General features: G+C 34.9%; 1 protein-coding gene across 4 annotated transcripts in view; it reads left to right on the forward strand.

The window, feature by feature from the left end:
- ZNF516 (zinc finger protein 516) overlaps positions 1 to 16071 on the forward strand; it is a 144369-nt gene that overhangs the window by 41094 nt on the left and 87204 nt on the right. The gene's annotated exons all lie outside the window — the stretch shown is intronic.

The following is a 16071-nucleotide window of genomic DNA, read 5'->3' on the forward strand; positions in this document are numbered from 1 at the left end:
ATCAGGGATCAACTTGAAGAGATACACAGCTAAAGAAAATGTTAATAGAAAACAGTGAGAAAAAGAAAAATGCTCTTAAGACTTTGCCATCACATTTCACTTAATATGTCAAGTTAAACTTATCTAATCATCTTGGGCATACTTTGAAATAAATAGAATTAAAATATACTGAGACTTGAAGGTTAGGATGAAGTATATCTCTGTAAAATGATATTTTCCATTTGTTTCCTAAGTGAAACTGTCTTTTCAGCGAGTAAAACTGAAAGGAATTATCCTATTAGATTACAAGACTGGATCAACATGTTCTTATGAAAAGAACCTCCTTGTGTAAAAAAAAAAAGTTTATCATTCTAGAGCTTTTCTGTGTTTGAGACCCCTTCACAATAGTGGTAATGCCTGCTTGTCACTCTTGAGAATGTTTTTAACCTCTGTTCTAATTTGGAAAGATTTTCTGTGAATTCTGTGTAGGCTTTTCTTTAGCAAGCATTGCTTCCCTTCAGAGATTTAAACACTTGCTTTGAGAAAACTGCCATTACTTAAGGAAGTAAATATGAGTGTGTTTATCTGAAATGTAGGTGGTTGTAGTCCTAGAAGGTTAAAAAAAATCTTTTAAATATTTACTAATACTAAAGCCACTTATTTATAATTTGCCCGGTAGTTCTTCAAGCAAACTACTTATGCAAACATTTTGTTTACCACCACCCATAGTATGCATTGCCTTATTCATCAATGTTCAGAATTGAAAGATTTTTGTTTTACTATGTATTGTGTCTTTCAGAATTACTTAGTGATCCTCACCTATACTGAACACTTTAGCTTAATTGAATAGACTAAGAGAATAGAGTAAGGCTAATATGTTGTAACCTTTTATTGGTGGTTTACAGTTTTGTACAATAATAGAGCCCCTACCTAAACGTATCTTAGAAAAATTCGGAGTACTCTCAAACGTGGGAAAAGAGTATATTTATTTTTGCACACTCATTAAAAGACAAATGTGGAAAGGTAGAGAGAAGGCAGAAAGGTTGCTGAAACACTGGAACGTCAGGCTATTGATGTGAGCATGTTTTTTGATCGGCTTTGAGTATTGCCTTTTGAATGGAGAAACCAACAGTATTTGTGTATTTAGGAGCGGAATCAGAAAACACCCCATGATGGATCAGTCATGCAATAATCCATGCTTATTTGTTGTATAACAGGTTTAAGGATTTAATGGTGTAGATCAAACCCAGCTCTTTAATACTGAGCAGAACAGTTAGAGTGTGGGTCTTCAATGGGAAATATGCTGATCAAGCATTGCTAGCCCGAGAAACATGGAACTATTTATACTAGCCTAAAATTATCATCCATGCTGTGTTGTTATTTGGGCAGCTTTAGTTTGGATAGGTTTTAAGTAGAAGCTACAGTTGCTAGGAAGATTTGATGCTGGGCTAATCCCTGTAAAAAGAATACATTTGTTATGTGAGCTTTAGTAGCAGAAATCTTATACTTTAATTCTGAAGTTGTGCATGACCACCGGTTCTTTATCAGTTTTTTTTTTTTTAAGAATTAAAAAAGAGGAACAGATATTGACATGTAGTTGTGCTAGATTCCGGACTTGTTTCATCCTTCTTGTCTAGTATTCTTAATCAGAAGTCCAGATTCTGCTGTCTAACAAGGTCAAAGAGTAGGTAAGACTGCCTGCAACCTCAGGGTTCAGAAAGGCAGAGGAAGGTTTTGCTTGAGCAGCTTAAGCCGCCAAAGAAATCTGGTTGGTAGTGGGGGCTAAAGTGAGCTTCTTTTGTTTCACTTTAGCAAGGTTCCTGAGATGAATAAGAGGGCAGCAATACTGTCTTTATCTGAAGTGACAAAGCTTACTTTGCAAGGAAATTGGGAGTTTAATGACATTTGACCACTGCTGCCTAGCGTCATGGTACCTGTCTGCCTTTTTGTTATTGTTGAATGAGGGAGCAACTGGCACTGAAATGAAGTGCTTTATTTTATTTTGGGATGGGGGTTTATGAAAGAGATTTCTTGGAATGGCCTCCATTTCCATGAATTTAAAGGATTTATTCAGTAGCAATTTGGTAAAAGACAGTTACAAGAATTGTGCTTTCTTCAGTACTTGTTTATTAATTCACCGAATGGAACAAGTTTTCTTTAATTTGGACTAAGTTGGCATGGAAACTTTTTCATTATGTGTACAGTTATGCACATTTGAATATTTGTGATATGTTCTTGCTTGCATACCTATCTCATTATGTAAATTTTACAGTGGTGTATGTATGCTTCATTTGACCTTTTGACCTTTCATCAATATGAATTATATATTGTTTGCTTTGATAAATGGTACCATTTAGACAGTTTTCCTCAATTAGTTTAGTTTTGAAGCTTGGAGCTTAATAGTACCTAAAGCTCAAAATCTAAATGGGACTTAGTTTCCTTTTTTTTTTTGTTGTGCAGCAGGGATGGCATGGAATTATTAGAAGTGTTCCAAGTAGACATTTAATTCCATGGTCTTTATTGTAAACAGTCCTTTTCTACACCACCTGTGCTGGTTACAGTCTTTCAGGATCTTTATCTGTCTCCTAGCAATGCATTGCACATCTGGTCACAACATTTGCACTGAACAAATCAAAGAGGAAAAAGAATGAAGGAGGTGGTGTAAAATAGAATTTAAAAAGGGAAGGAGGGTGAACACTGCTAGAGTTTAATCTCTGCACTTTAAATATATATATGTGTGTGTGTATATGTATACATATACATAGAATATATAGATAGATAGATACACACATATGTCCAAATTGTTCCTAGTTTAATTCTAAATATGTACTAACTGTAGCCAAAGAAGAGTCACTAAATATGGCTGCCAAATAAGTGTCAGAGTTATAAGGTTCTTGAAAACGTTTGTAAACAACTGGTTTGACTCCTGTTTGTCTCCGTTTGACATAGTGCAGTGATGTTCTGCATTAATAGTGCAACACTTTATTCCCAAATAAGCCAGACTGGGCTGACAGCTGAAAGGTTCGATTTCAAGTTCGATATCACTTCCCTAGGGATTACTGAGTCTAAGAGCTTTGAAATTCAAAATTTGCCTGTTTAAATTTCAGATTTATTTTTACATGAAACACTTGCTTTGTAAGATATCCTTTTTTTATTCAGAAAAATTTTCCCTCCATTTCCCTTATGGAAGATCATATGGTGATCTAATGTTTCTGCTTTTCTTAAATGGATGATAGGTGACATATATACTGATCAGTGGAATAATAAAATAATTACGATGTAGGAAATTGGAATTTGTGTATGTGTGTGTTGGGTGGGGGGTTCATTTTAGGAAAAGAGAAGACAATCTAATCCCTTGAAAGCCTAGAACTCTGAATGATGCAGCAAATCACAGTCATTAGGCTTTTCTCTCTGCCCATACCCTCCCCCAAACACAATGCAGGATAAAGTCCATAGAAATATTACATAACGTACTTGTAAAGAATTGTTCTTTGTCAGTATTCTCTGGTCTATCATTCTCTCTCCTTTAGCTGCTGAGGCGTCTAGCATCTTTCAGAGGTACTGTATATATAATATGTATATATGTACACACACATGGTAGCGATAAACTAGGTCACATTACAGTGTATATTGACAGAAATAGACTTGTAGAAGCTCACATTGTATGCAGTATATACTGTGCAACAATTTTTGAAGGATGTATTCATTTAGAATTTTGGTCTTCATTAAATATTGATTAAAATTGTAGATATGGCAAGCAAAAAAATCTTAAATGACAGCTCACATGATATGCCTTAGAGCAACCCTACCAAAATACACTAAACCCCAGGATATTTTTACAGAAGCGGGTGTGTGTGTGTGTGTGTGTGTGTGTGTGTGTGTGTGTGTGTGTAATAGTCAAGAAAATTGATTATTGACTTGTTTGTGTACTCTTCTCCTTTCTCCCCCCCAGTATGCTCTTCCTTAAATAAGGGCTTTTTGGTTGACTTTCTGTGCTAAACAGCATTACCTACGAAGGTAATGTTTAACAGAATGCTTTCTGGCTTGCTGCACATAATTGTCTCTCTTTGTATTCTAGGGCACAGTTCTTTTATTTGAAGGTGGGAATTTTTAGGCTCTTTCACAAAATGGAACTTGCAAAGGAGGTAATAATGTTAGAATGGGAATCAACTGCAATCCATTTTTTCTATGGTGATAGATATGTTGATTTGGGGTAAACGAATGGAGAAAGAGGGATGTGACCCAGAGCTTATTCCTTTATGATTTTGTGCATGTAGAAAAAAATAGAGTATATTATTATGAACAGGTTTAAAGGAATAAGATCATAGATTTAGAGCTCTAATAACCAACCAGTCTTGCCTGCCAGCACTTTGAAATTTAAAAAATGGTGTGCTCAGGAAAAGGGGATTACATAATAAGAGGATGTCATAAGTTTTTACCTTTCACCATTTTAGATACACTGATTCTTTTTCTGCTAACTAATCTCTGAAATAAAGGAGAATATATTTTGGGGTTTGCTTTATTTTTGTGAATGGATTCTTGAATTTGTCAATACTCCAACTTAATGAGGCTTTACAAACACTTAGAAGCCAGATTAGAATTTCATTTTATTGCGATTTCATGATAGCATTTCTAAATTTCCCTTAAAATGGACATTTGAGTTGATTTTTTTTCCTCTTTTACCTTGAAGGTTATTTCAGTGATTTTTTTTTTACTTTGATTCACTACTTCTGAAAAAGTTGTAGGACTCTGTACTAATTATATTTTGTACATGGTGTGAAAATAACCAAGGTAGTTTTTTATTTTTTTATTTTTGGAATTGCCGACATGCATATTAAGAGATGTGTAAACTATCTTTGTAAAAAGGGAATCAACCCCTGGATGCCTGTATGACTTTATCTAAGCTGCCAAGTTTGTACCAGATGCAATTTAAAATGGCTAAGTTCTAAGCCTCTGGAAATGGGGTTCCTAATGGAAATAGTGACAAGATCATTAACTGTAGCAGCCCTGCTGGGTGCCTGCTGCAGGAATACTAGGCATGTACATCCAAACGTGTTGTGTGAACTGGTCATAGCAGCGAGGTCGATTTGAATAAGAAGTTTAGCTGGCATGAAGTGCTGGAAAAACAAAAGGTTTTGTTCATCTATCTTCTCTTAGCTTCATGAAGGCTAATTATTTAGAGAAGAATGATTTGGTGAAAGAACTATGTGATCTGTATTTTAGGAAGTGCAATAAATTGATATGCATGAATTTGGGAATGCAAAGGAGAAATAAGTTTCTTCTGTTACCCCTTGATTTTGAAAGGGTTTTTCCTACTTCTCAATGGGAATCTCTTTGTCATATTAGTATTTAGTCATGTTATCATGCACTCACATACTCTGTACTAGGACAACAGTTTTTGGCTTCCTGACACACATCATAGAAATAAAAAAAAAATCCAAAGCAAAACAAAACACCCCATCTCTACATCTGCACCAGTTGATTTCTTGGCCTTTCTAGGTTTAATCAATAATCACATTGTGTATTCATCTGAGTTGGGTTTTTTTTTTCATTCTCCTTTGAGGTCAGATTTTACTGTTGGGCTTTATGTATCAGAAAAAAAAAGAACATAGACAGCCTCATGCACTAATAATTTTGGGTTCACTATTTCCTTTTGGTAATAAATTGCTTAGCATCCATACTAGTAACTTTTAACAAGTGGTGTTCTATTTGTGTATTTTATCCCCCTCTGATGATCCACTTTTTTTCCTCATCAGTACTCCTCCACTATTCATATACCAGCCCTGTGGACAGTTCTTAATGATTAAACTTGATTAAAATGATGAACAATTTGTGTTTGGCAAAATAACTGAGGTGGCAGAAATAACTAGATGCATGACTGTTGCAAGATACTGAAACTGAACATTTCCGAATAGACTTTTAAAATAAGAGATAAGCAGTTTTGATGATTTTTGCCTACAGGATCATCACACAATTGTAGTACTCTAATCTTCTTATGGTCAACCAGTTAGTCACATTCAGACAGTGTCATCTTAGTAAAAGCCTTTATTTTATTTTGTGTTGCCAAATATTATAAAGAGAGCATTTTAAAAAAAGAACATGATTATTGTGTCATGTTTTGTCCTGATTCATTGCATTTCATTTTCCGGATGAGACCAGGTTCACCTTTAAAACAAAAATTTCATTAATAGTGTAATAAATTTTGTTTTTGGGAACTGCTTTGAAATAGAGATTATTGGTAATTGTGTAAGCTTAACAGATTTGCTATTAATCAAATCAATATTTGGCAATTATTTTGATGGTAGTGGTGTTCAGTGACGCTTTTTGTGAGTGCTGCTCACTCTGGTCTGGTCCCCCTTTTTTTCATTTCTTCATATTAGAGTGGAAATTTAGTTTGTTCATAATGTATTATTGATTGGTCTGGGAACAGCAGCAGCCCCAAGGCCTTGTCATCAATGGTACTTACTCTCCCAATAGTGAATGCATCACTTCATGTAGCTCTTTGGGATCCAAGTCTGTGGGATATAAGACTGCAATTGTTAATCTTATACAGAACGGTTTTTAGGGAGAGGAACTCTTCATTGTTGTTATGGAATTTTTTTTCCCATTTGTTAAAGAATAGTCCCTTTGTCATAGCAGTAAGATAAGCTTGTTCAGGATGTTAATGATGCATTTTCATTCATTGCTTATAACACTACAGTGTAACAACTAAAGTACATTTCATTGTCTCCAAGAGGACAGACATGCCCAGTAGACTGAAACACAAAATCGGGCTCTCACCCACTGCATACCCCATAGTAGCAGGGCACAAGAAGAACCTTTTCATAGGACTGTCTCTTTAGAAACCCCTGAGAAACAGTGGGAGGGACTTTGGTGTTGTGGACTGCTTTTGAAGCGTGTTACCTCTTTACAACATATCCCTGTCACACATGTAAAGGATTTTGTTTTTATTTTTCTTAATAGAGTGCATTTTCATTCGTTCTCTATACTCCTACCACTGCCACATACGCAAGTAATCAATCAGTCAACCCATCTATCCAGAATTTGAGGCAGGTGTACAGCTTATCTTTGCTTTCTGAACTCTTGCGACTTTAATATCTGTCTTAGTGCCTGTTGCAGAGAGAGAAGTGGAGTCACTTTATGACATGCTGGTAATCTAGAAATCCGAAGTAAGTTTTTAGCAGAAGTCTATTTATATCATTAATGAAAACAAGAGTTGAAAGAAAACAGTTATTGTAATAGAAATGAAAACACAAATCGAAAACTTCTTTGGAAAAGGGTTGTTACTGCTACCTTCAGACTTTGAAATGCCTGAAAACACTGCAGTAAGTTTAGTGTTAGAAATGCTTTATTTTTCTAGCAGCCCCCTCGATCATCTGTCCAGCCCACTATGCCAATTTGAGCAAGTTTAAACAAACCTCAAGAGTTTTGTATAGTGCTGTATATGTGGTGATGACTAATCATTGAGCATGTTAGAAAGTTAGCCTTCCATGAAAACTGTTTCAGTGTCTGAATGGGGTTTTGATTGCATTAATAACTTAGCTGGTTTTGTGAGTATGAATAAAATCATTTAGCTTTCATATAATCCTAATTTGCTCTGCAGGGTTCGGATTTGCTACAAATTTAGGAATATTCTTCCTATTAAAAGATCTCACTTTCTCCTTATGAAAGTACATGATATTTTGCTGATTAGCAAGCTGTTATCTACTGAAAACAATTTTTTTAAAAGTAGTTTTTAAGGATACAGTAGTGAGACTTTCAGATAGAATGTCAGAGACAAAACAAATTCAGTAGTGTTTGGTTAATAATACTTCACATTTGTAAAGGGATAGGGATTTCATTGGAAAAGGTAAGTCCTGGACTGGATAAGGAAAAAGTTGTCTTGTCCTGCTCCCCCTCTTTCTTTCATTCATCTCCTTCCCTCACCTCACTTAATGAACTAATTCTAGTTCAGGCTCTGATTGATTCTCCCCTGGTGTATTGCAGTACCTTCATCATCGGTCTCCCCACCTTGAATTTTTCTCTTTTCAAATCCACATTTTACAGAGATGCCTGCCATATTTGTAGTCCTTGTGCATAATTCTGACCATGTCACCCACTCCCTTGCTCTATAAACTTCTACTACTCCCTGTTATCTCTGTAAGAAAATGGAAATTCCTCTGTTTGGTATTTAAACTCCTTAACAATCTGGCTTCAACCTATTATTTTAGACTGATTTCATATAGTTTCTATTGCATATGGGGACATACATGCTAAATTTCAGACAAATTGTCCCTGTACTCAACATTTCCCCTTATTTCATCTTGCTTTTATAAAACCAGGCTGTCCCAATTCTACTTCTTGGATCCCTAGATCCCTTAAGGTTTATCTCAAATGCAATTTCTTATATCTGTTCTTTCCTGATATTTCCTGCAATTAGCATGCTCCCCGTGCCCACACTCCCTCAAATTTCTTTCTAGTTTACTTGCATTTATATAACTGTGTCCATGTTTCCTGCCCCCTCAATTATCCCCCAGGGGAATATAAGCTCTCTGAAGACAAGGATAGGTTTGATTTTTGGCTTTGTATCCCCTGTGCCAAGCACAATATTAATTCTATAATAAATGCTTATTAAAATGAATTGACTTGAATCATTCGCTAAAAAGCACAGTGTAGGTAGCCCAGCTATTATTAAAGCTCTCTAGATCTCTTCTAGTGTTATTCTCATTCAAATTTTCCCCTAATATGCCTATAGATTAATTTCCTTATATTTTAAAGACTTTCTTCAAATTCTTTTAATATCATAAGGGTACTTACCAATGTGCTGCAAATAGGTTGTGTGTGTGTGTGTATATGTATATGTATATGTATATATATATATATTCAGTTCTTGTTAAAAGACTAGGCTTCATTTTCCTGTCATAAATGATCTGATAATATTGTTTATTGATAGCCACTAAACTCTTATTAAACACTATTTTTTTTAAACCCAGTGTAGCATTAGAATGAGATAGAAAAGACCATATTGGGCTATACATTAACTTACATCTCTATGGTGCTTGAAATGTGCCTGAGTTGCTATGTATTCCACATCTCTTGCAGCTAGTTCACATTCCTATTTTGAATAGTAAACACTCCTATAACCACACATTCCATTTTCCGTGTAACACCTTACATTGTTGTCCAACTCTTTGTGACCCCCATTTGGGGTTTTCTTGGCAAAGATACTGGAGTGGTTTGCCATTTCCTTTTCCAGCTCATTTTACAAATGAGAAAGCTGAGGCAAACAGGATCCAATGACTTGCCCAGGGTCACACAGCTATGTTAAGTTTCTGAGGTCAAATTTAAGCTCATGTCTTCCTGACTGCAAGTCCTGTGCCACCTAGCTGCTCTGGGTCCTTTAAGAAACTCCATTCTCTTAGATGGACCACTAGAGTACCCTTTGGCGATTGTCCTAGGTTCTGAAGTTAATACTTATCCCAAGGTCCTTACTTAAATCCACAGAGTTATCTATTAGCTCAGTGGTTCTAACTATGAATTAAACCACTTCACAAATAAGGTAAGTGTAAGTACAGATGTTTTAAAAATCACGTAATTCCTCCTTGAAGGGCGTGTGTGTAGTGTGTTTGCTAATAAGGAAAAAATACTCACAAAACCTGCTAAAACTTTATGTTCTCATATCTCTGGGTCTGGGAATTTATTGTATTACATTTTTTTATTTCAATTCATGTTTCATTTTCATTTTGCTGAATGTGGCCTTTCTTTTTCTTTTCCCACAATTAGAAAAAATATATTTTTCCAAAAATAACTCTGAATTGTTCATTAGATCTCAAGGGAAATTCAAAAAAATAAAAAAAGCATTTGAAATCTATTTTCATACAGTAATCAGCAAGCCATTTTCATGTCTAAACAATTAAACTACAGTTTAGTCTGGCAAGTTCTCAATTTCAGCTTTGCACAAAAGTTATAATAATAACAAAACTGTGATTTATTATGACAGAATGTGTTCTAATTGGCTTATGCTTTGTTTTGTGCATATAGGTTGACATACTGTCATTGTGTGTTCTAACACATATAAATACTACCTTTTTAACCTCCCTTTCCCCTTGAGTTGCTGTAACTATTTTCTTTAATTCTAGTTTGTAAAGAAAACTTGTTTTTATGAGTTTTGTAAGATTAATGGACCTGTAAGTTCACTACCTTCAAGGAAAGTTGTAACTCCTTGCATTCCTTATACCTCTTTCATGTCTGATAAGGGAAAATGGGAGGTTGTCCCAAGTCTTGGAGTTCATGTAAATAGAATTGAGTTTTGTGGTATTTCTTTATTGTTTTTAGACGTAAACCATTGCCCCCTAGGGATGAAGCCAAATTCTGCCCACCTTTACCCCTGTATCAAGGTGTAATGTGGATCACTAGGAAGGCTTATTACCTTTCAGATAAAGGCTTTCCATTGGACTAAGTACAAGGAGAGTATTCTCAAATTTGAGGTTTTGGTAACAACACGCTTCTTTTTGTCTTTATAAAGAAAAAGCTTCACCCTCTGTCTTAAACACTGTACCTGCTTTCAATTAAACAAGAATGATTGCAAAGATATGATGATCCATCCACTTAGGTCGGCTGGAGAAGATTAATTTTTTGCATGTATTTTTGAAAGGCCTGTAAGAAACTTTTGGCCTTTTAAATGGCCATTGGGAAGGTAGTTACTTTGTCTATTTTTTCAACAGGAAGTTTCTTTTATGTTCAGACTGATTTCCCCAGAATGTGCCCATTCTCTTTGTCACTGTTATTACTCCCTCCCATGTAGATATTTATATATTTTTCTATGCTGAATATTAATCTTTAGAAACCATTTTTCCTAAATGGAATAATTTTATAAATCATGGTGAGGGATGAGGGGTAATCAGCAAACTCTGTCAGAGAAAGTGAAGGTGGGCAGTAATCTAAAAGGAAAATATTAAAAAATAGAATGAATAAGTATGTTTAAGTTTCCCTGTGAGGAACTAGATTGGCCTTTGAAATGCAGTCAGGCTAGTTTGGGGGTATCATTTTTAAACTAGCAGAGTACAGTATGAAATGAAAATCCTATTTCCTAATTTGGGGGCTTCTAAAAAAATGTCTAATTAATTTTTAGAGGTTCTTGGAGAGTCTGAAACTCATACTACATGGAGGGAATGAGTCTCTTTAGAGTAGTGTCTCAGAGCTGTGGTCCAAAAGCTGATTTTTTAAAAACTTGGTAAAGAATCTGAACGACTTTGTGAGTCGTGTTAGCGAATGGAAGCATTTTATAAATGTTCTTGGCAGAGAAAGAAGGAACACTAGAATTACTGTAGACTTTTATTCGGTAGTTATTATGTTTTAGATAATTTTGATCTTACACCAATCCAAATTAACTTCTGTGTGTATCAGTTTCCTCATGTTAAATGAGGGAGTCAAACTAGATAATCTCTAAGGTTATTTCCCAACCCCCTTATCAATGATTCCACAAAATCTGTGTAATAACCAATTGTATTTTAATGTGATTCTATTTATTATAATTAATAATGACTGTACCTTGTATTTTAAAGTTTTCAAAGTGCTTTCACATCCATCCTAATATCATATTTTATGCACCTCTTCATTATAAAATAGGAATCTTTCTCTCCATTAGATTACTTGAGCATTAGGACCACAGTACGAGGTGGATAGTGCAAGTACTCACAGATTGAGAGCTGAAAGGAATCTATTACCTTAGGAGGCTGTATATAGTTCAAGCCCCCTCACCCCATTTTACAGATGAGAAACCTGTAGCCCACAGAGGTTTAAGTGTCTTGTCTAAAAGTCTTGGAGTGACCAGATGACTTTCCCAGGGTCAGTTGTGGATAGAGCTAGTGTTTGAACTAATGTGCTTTGACTCCAAGCCTAGCTCTTTCCATTATGTAATTGACATATTTAAACTCCAAAACATTTCTCTGAGACAGGTAATACATTAGCTTCATTTTGATAGATGAGGAAAATCAGGCATGTGAAACAACTAGAACACAAGTAAAAGATATGTGCCTTGATATTTTTTACTCCTACTTAATTTCGAACAGTTTTCAGTATATGATATCATTGGATGCTAGGAACAGGTAGGTCGGGTAGTGAGTATTGGACTTGGAATCAGAAAGTACCGAGTTAAAATCTGGCAGCAGATACTAGCTGTGTGTATAAGAAACTTAACTTTTCCATGTGCCTCAGTTTCCTTATCTGTTAATTGGGGATAGTAATAGCACCTATCTCCCAGGGTTGTTGTGAGAATCAAATAAGATAAAATGTTTTGCAAACCTTAGAGTTCTTTGTAAGTGCTAACTATTTTTAGCTATTATCATGATATTTAGGAAAAATAGGGAGAAACCTTCTCTGGATGTAATGAATGGGGAAGGGTAAGCAAAGGGATTTAAAAAGTTAATACTGACACAGATCTTCACAATATTTGCATCAGCTTGGGTCATAAAAAAGTTTTTAATGAATAGATTTTTTGAAGTCTCCTTTTTATTCTTGAATTGTCTTAATTTATGTGCTTTATTTTTTTTAGCACTGGAGTTAAGAGAAAAGAATAGCCAAAGAATTCTTATTTCAGATAATTTATTTTCAACCTTTTCATCTGAAAAATCCATTTTGAGTTTAAGGAAGATTTGTATTGGTTCTTATTTTTCACCAACTGGTTGAGTGAATTTTCTCCCTCAGCCTTGCCTTGCCTTCTTGTCTTATTAATAGGTTACTTTATTGTCTTGGTTACATGGACAAAAACTACATGCTGAATGGAATAAGGCCATGTGTCTAGTAGTTCTGTCCTTTCAAATTAGTTCTGAGACACTAATTTTGGGGGTCAGGGATCTGGTTGCTTGTTCCCTTTGTATATTTGATGCACATGTGGTTCCTCAACCATTTGAGATTATGTGATTCTTCTTTGACAAAGTGAGATGATCAGATTAGATCCCTAATTTAGATATTAAAATTGTTTCATTTAAAAACTTAAGTGTATTTAATAGATATGTCTCAAGGATATGAAAATTTATTTGGCAACTCAGACCTGGAGACAAGAGTTGTAACTAAAAATGATACTTTTATTGGTAAAAATGATTGTAAAATAATAAATTGCAATTAAAACATTATTAGAAAAATTACTTTTTCTAAAAATAAATATAATTTAAAATACTAACTTTAGGAAGGGTTCAGCTTTATGTTTGTGCTGATGATAATACTGACATATCACATTTAACAAACAAGGTGATAGAACAAATCTCTTGTCATTTTCTTGATTTTTGTATCAGAAACTTCTGGTGTTAGCTATAAGTCTTGTTATATTTTTTTTTTTTTGGTCTTGTGTTTATAGCAACGATTGACTTAATTTTGCATCATCTACTAAACAGTATCCTGAATGAAGCTACTTTGTCTTTACTGTGGATTGAGTTTGGCGCTTAGGCTAAATGATGTTTCTGTGGTGGAAACCTAGGGAATATTAGCTTGGGGCTTAGAAAGATTGAAAAATAAAATTCTAAACAAAACTGTTTCCTCTTTACGTTGAGGGCATGTAGCATGTGGAGAGGGAAAGATTTAGAAGAATTGCATTGTTTTCCCTTTTCGTTGAGGCTTATATAGCATGTGTAGTGGGAAAGATTTAGAAGAATTGCATTTTTTATTACCAGAGAGAGCTCACTAATCAGGTAGAAGTGGTGACTGTCCTCTTGTCATCCGAAGAAGCAGACAATAAAAGGATCAGCTACTATGAAGATTCTCACTTCTGAGTAGACACTTCTGGGGAACTTCCTGCCCATCCTCCCAAAGGCTGCGGGGTTACAAGTTGTCTCCATTGCTATCCACCATTATTGTTTCTTATCTCATTAGTTTACAGGGGTGACATATGGTCTCCCCTCCTGATTTTGGTGGCTAAAGAGTGGTGGCAGTGGGGGGAGGGAAGGCAGATGGTAAAAGCTAGTGACAGATCTTGTCACTGTATGTATTGAGTACATATGTGTATGTATGTTACATGCTTAATTTTTAGAGAAAAGGTTGCTAAATGTAATAATGTTACAGTATTTTTAATAGTTGAAATAATTTCAATACTTTAAAATTCAGGTTTGCATCTGCATTTCAATATTGCTTAGTAACTGACCATTAGGACATCTTGTTAAGACATGTTGTACATTTTCTCAGGCTGTTTCTGTTTTAATCAGAATATTAAACTTATTACAGGTTGTTCTCATGTTCTGAACAGGAAGTGCTAGATAAAGCAAAGTGGTAAAACTGATGGCTCAAAGTGAGTTTCAGGCCATCTGCTTTGTAGAAAACTTTTACTCTTAAATAAAATTAACCCTCCAAGGAATAGTAATGATAGTTGAGGTTTATAGGTAGCACTTTAAGGTTTGCAAAGCACCTTACATATATTACATAATTTGAGTTCCTTAAGGATTTGCATAGATACAAAGACATTTCTCTAATTGTAAGTGAACTGTTTTTATGCTTGTTAATAAAAATGTGTATTTTAACAATATGTTGTTAAAGATGTAGGCTTGATACATGTATGTTTAGAAGTTTTTTCCAAATGTAGAGAACCATTAGGGACTGTTCATAACTATTCAGGCTATTAGTTTTGACTTGAGAAATGTAGAATAAACACCCTGGCCAAGTGAGAACAATTTAGACTGCTTGCTTATTTTTTTTTTAAACTCATCCAAATAAAGTTATTATAATTTGAATATTTTGCAAGTGCTTTGTTATTTTCTGTTTATTCTGTTTATCACTCCTTCAATTGTAAATTGATGGTCCCATTGTTTATATCCATATGTCAAATGCTTCAGTAGATTTTTGAGTGAACCGAACATTTGTACAGAAGTGATCTGGTCATTTACAGAAAAAGACACGTACTTCCAAATGGCCATCTTGTATATATGATTCTTGGTATGTGTATTTAAAGTGGAAGACATTTTAGAGATCATCTAGTCTAGCCAGTTCTGTTTACAGGTAAGAATTCTGAGGCCCAGAGAGATGAAGTGACTTAGAAAGCAGATCCAGGGTTTTGACCTAGATCTTATTAGGACCAAATGAGTTTTCTTCATATTAAACTATTTTGCCTCCAAGGTTGTACTTTCAGTTAGTTACAGAGGTAGGACCAGAGTAAAGACTTTGTCCCGTTCACTTTTACTAGATGCTTCCCCAACCCTGCTTAATTTCAGTGCCTTCCCTCTGTTATTTTCCTACTTACGCTGCATATAGCTTGCTTTGTATGTATTTGTAGGTTAGATTGTAAGCTCTGGAAGGCAGTGTCCTATGCTTCTGTTTGTGTCCCCAGTGCTTAGCACTCTGACACAGACTGGGTGCCATCAATAAGCGTTCATTGATGAATTAAGTGATGCATGATGATTCTTCTTAGTTAAATAAGTAAATAATAAATAAATTCTTCTTATTTAAATGATAACTGACATTTACACATCAGATAAAGGTTTGCAAAGAGTTTTATATACATTATCTATTTTGATCTTTCATAACCTTGTGAAGTCATTGCTACAGGTATTATTGTTTCCTTTTCAACAAGCCAGAAATCTGGGGCTTAAAGTGATTAATTAAGTTGCCAGTGTTCACTCTTCCAGTAAGAGCCAGAAGCTGGATTTGAACTCAGGTCTCTCTTGATGTGTTCTTCTTTGCTAGGCTACCTCATTACCTTACTCTATAGAATAATTATACCTTATATTTATAATGCCCTAGCAAATTTATTGTGCAGTTTTTATCATGTAGATTGTTCCTGTACCCCATCTGTCTCCTTTCTCTCAATAATAGTAATTAAAACTGACATAATGCTTTGAAGTTTACATGCATTGTCTCATTTAAGTCTCAGAAATCTTTGAGGTAGGCAGTGTAAGTATTATATCCATTTTAAAGATGAGGGTTTTGAGGCACATGAGGAGTTTGAGTAACTTACCCAAAGTTAAAAAGACTAGTAAATGTTATTTGTTGTTGTTCAGTTGTGTCTAACTCCTCATGACTGCATTTGGGGTGGTTTCCCATTTCCTTCTCCAGCTTATTTTACAGATGAGGAAACTGCGGCAAATTGGGTTAAGTGACTTGCCCAAGGTCACACAGTTAAGTAAGTGTCTG

The sequence above is a fragment of the Notamacropus eugenii genome, chromosome 4 (genome assembly GCF_028372415.1).
Source record: "Notamacropus eugenii isolate mMacEug1 chromosome 4, mMacEug1.pri_v2, whole genome shotgun sequence".
NCBI lineage: Eukaryota > Metazoa > Chordata > Mammalia > Diprotodontia > Macropodidae > Notamacropus > Notamacropus eugenii.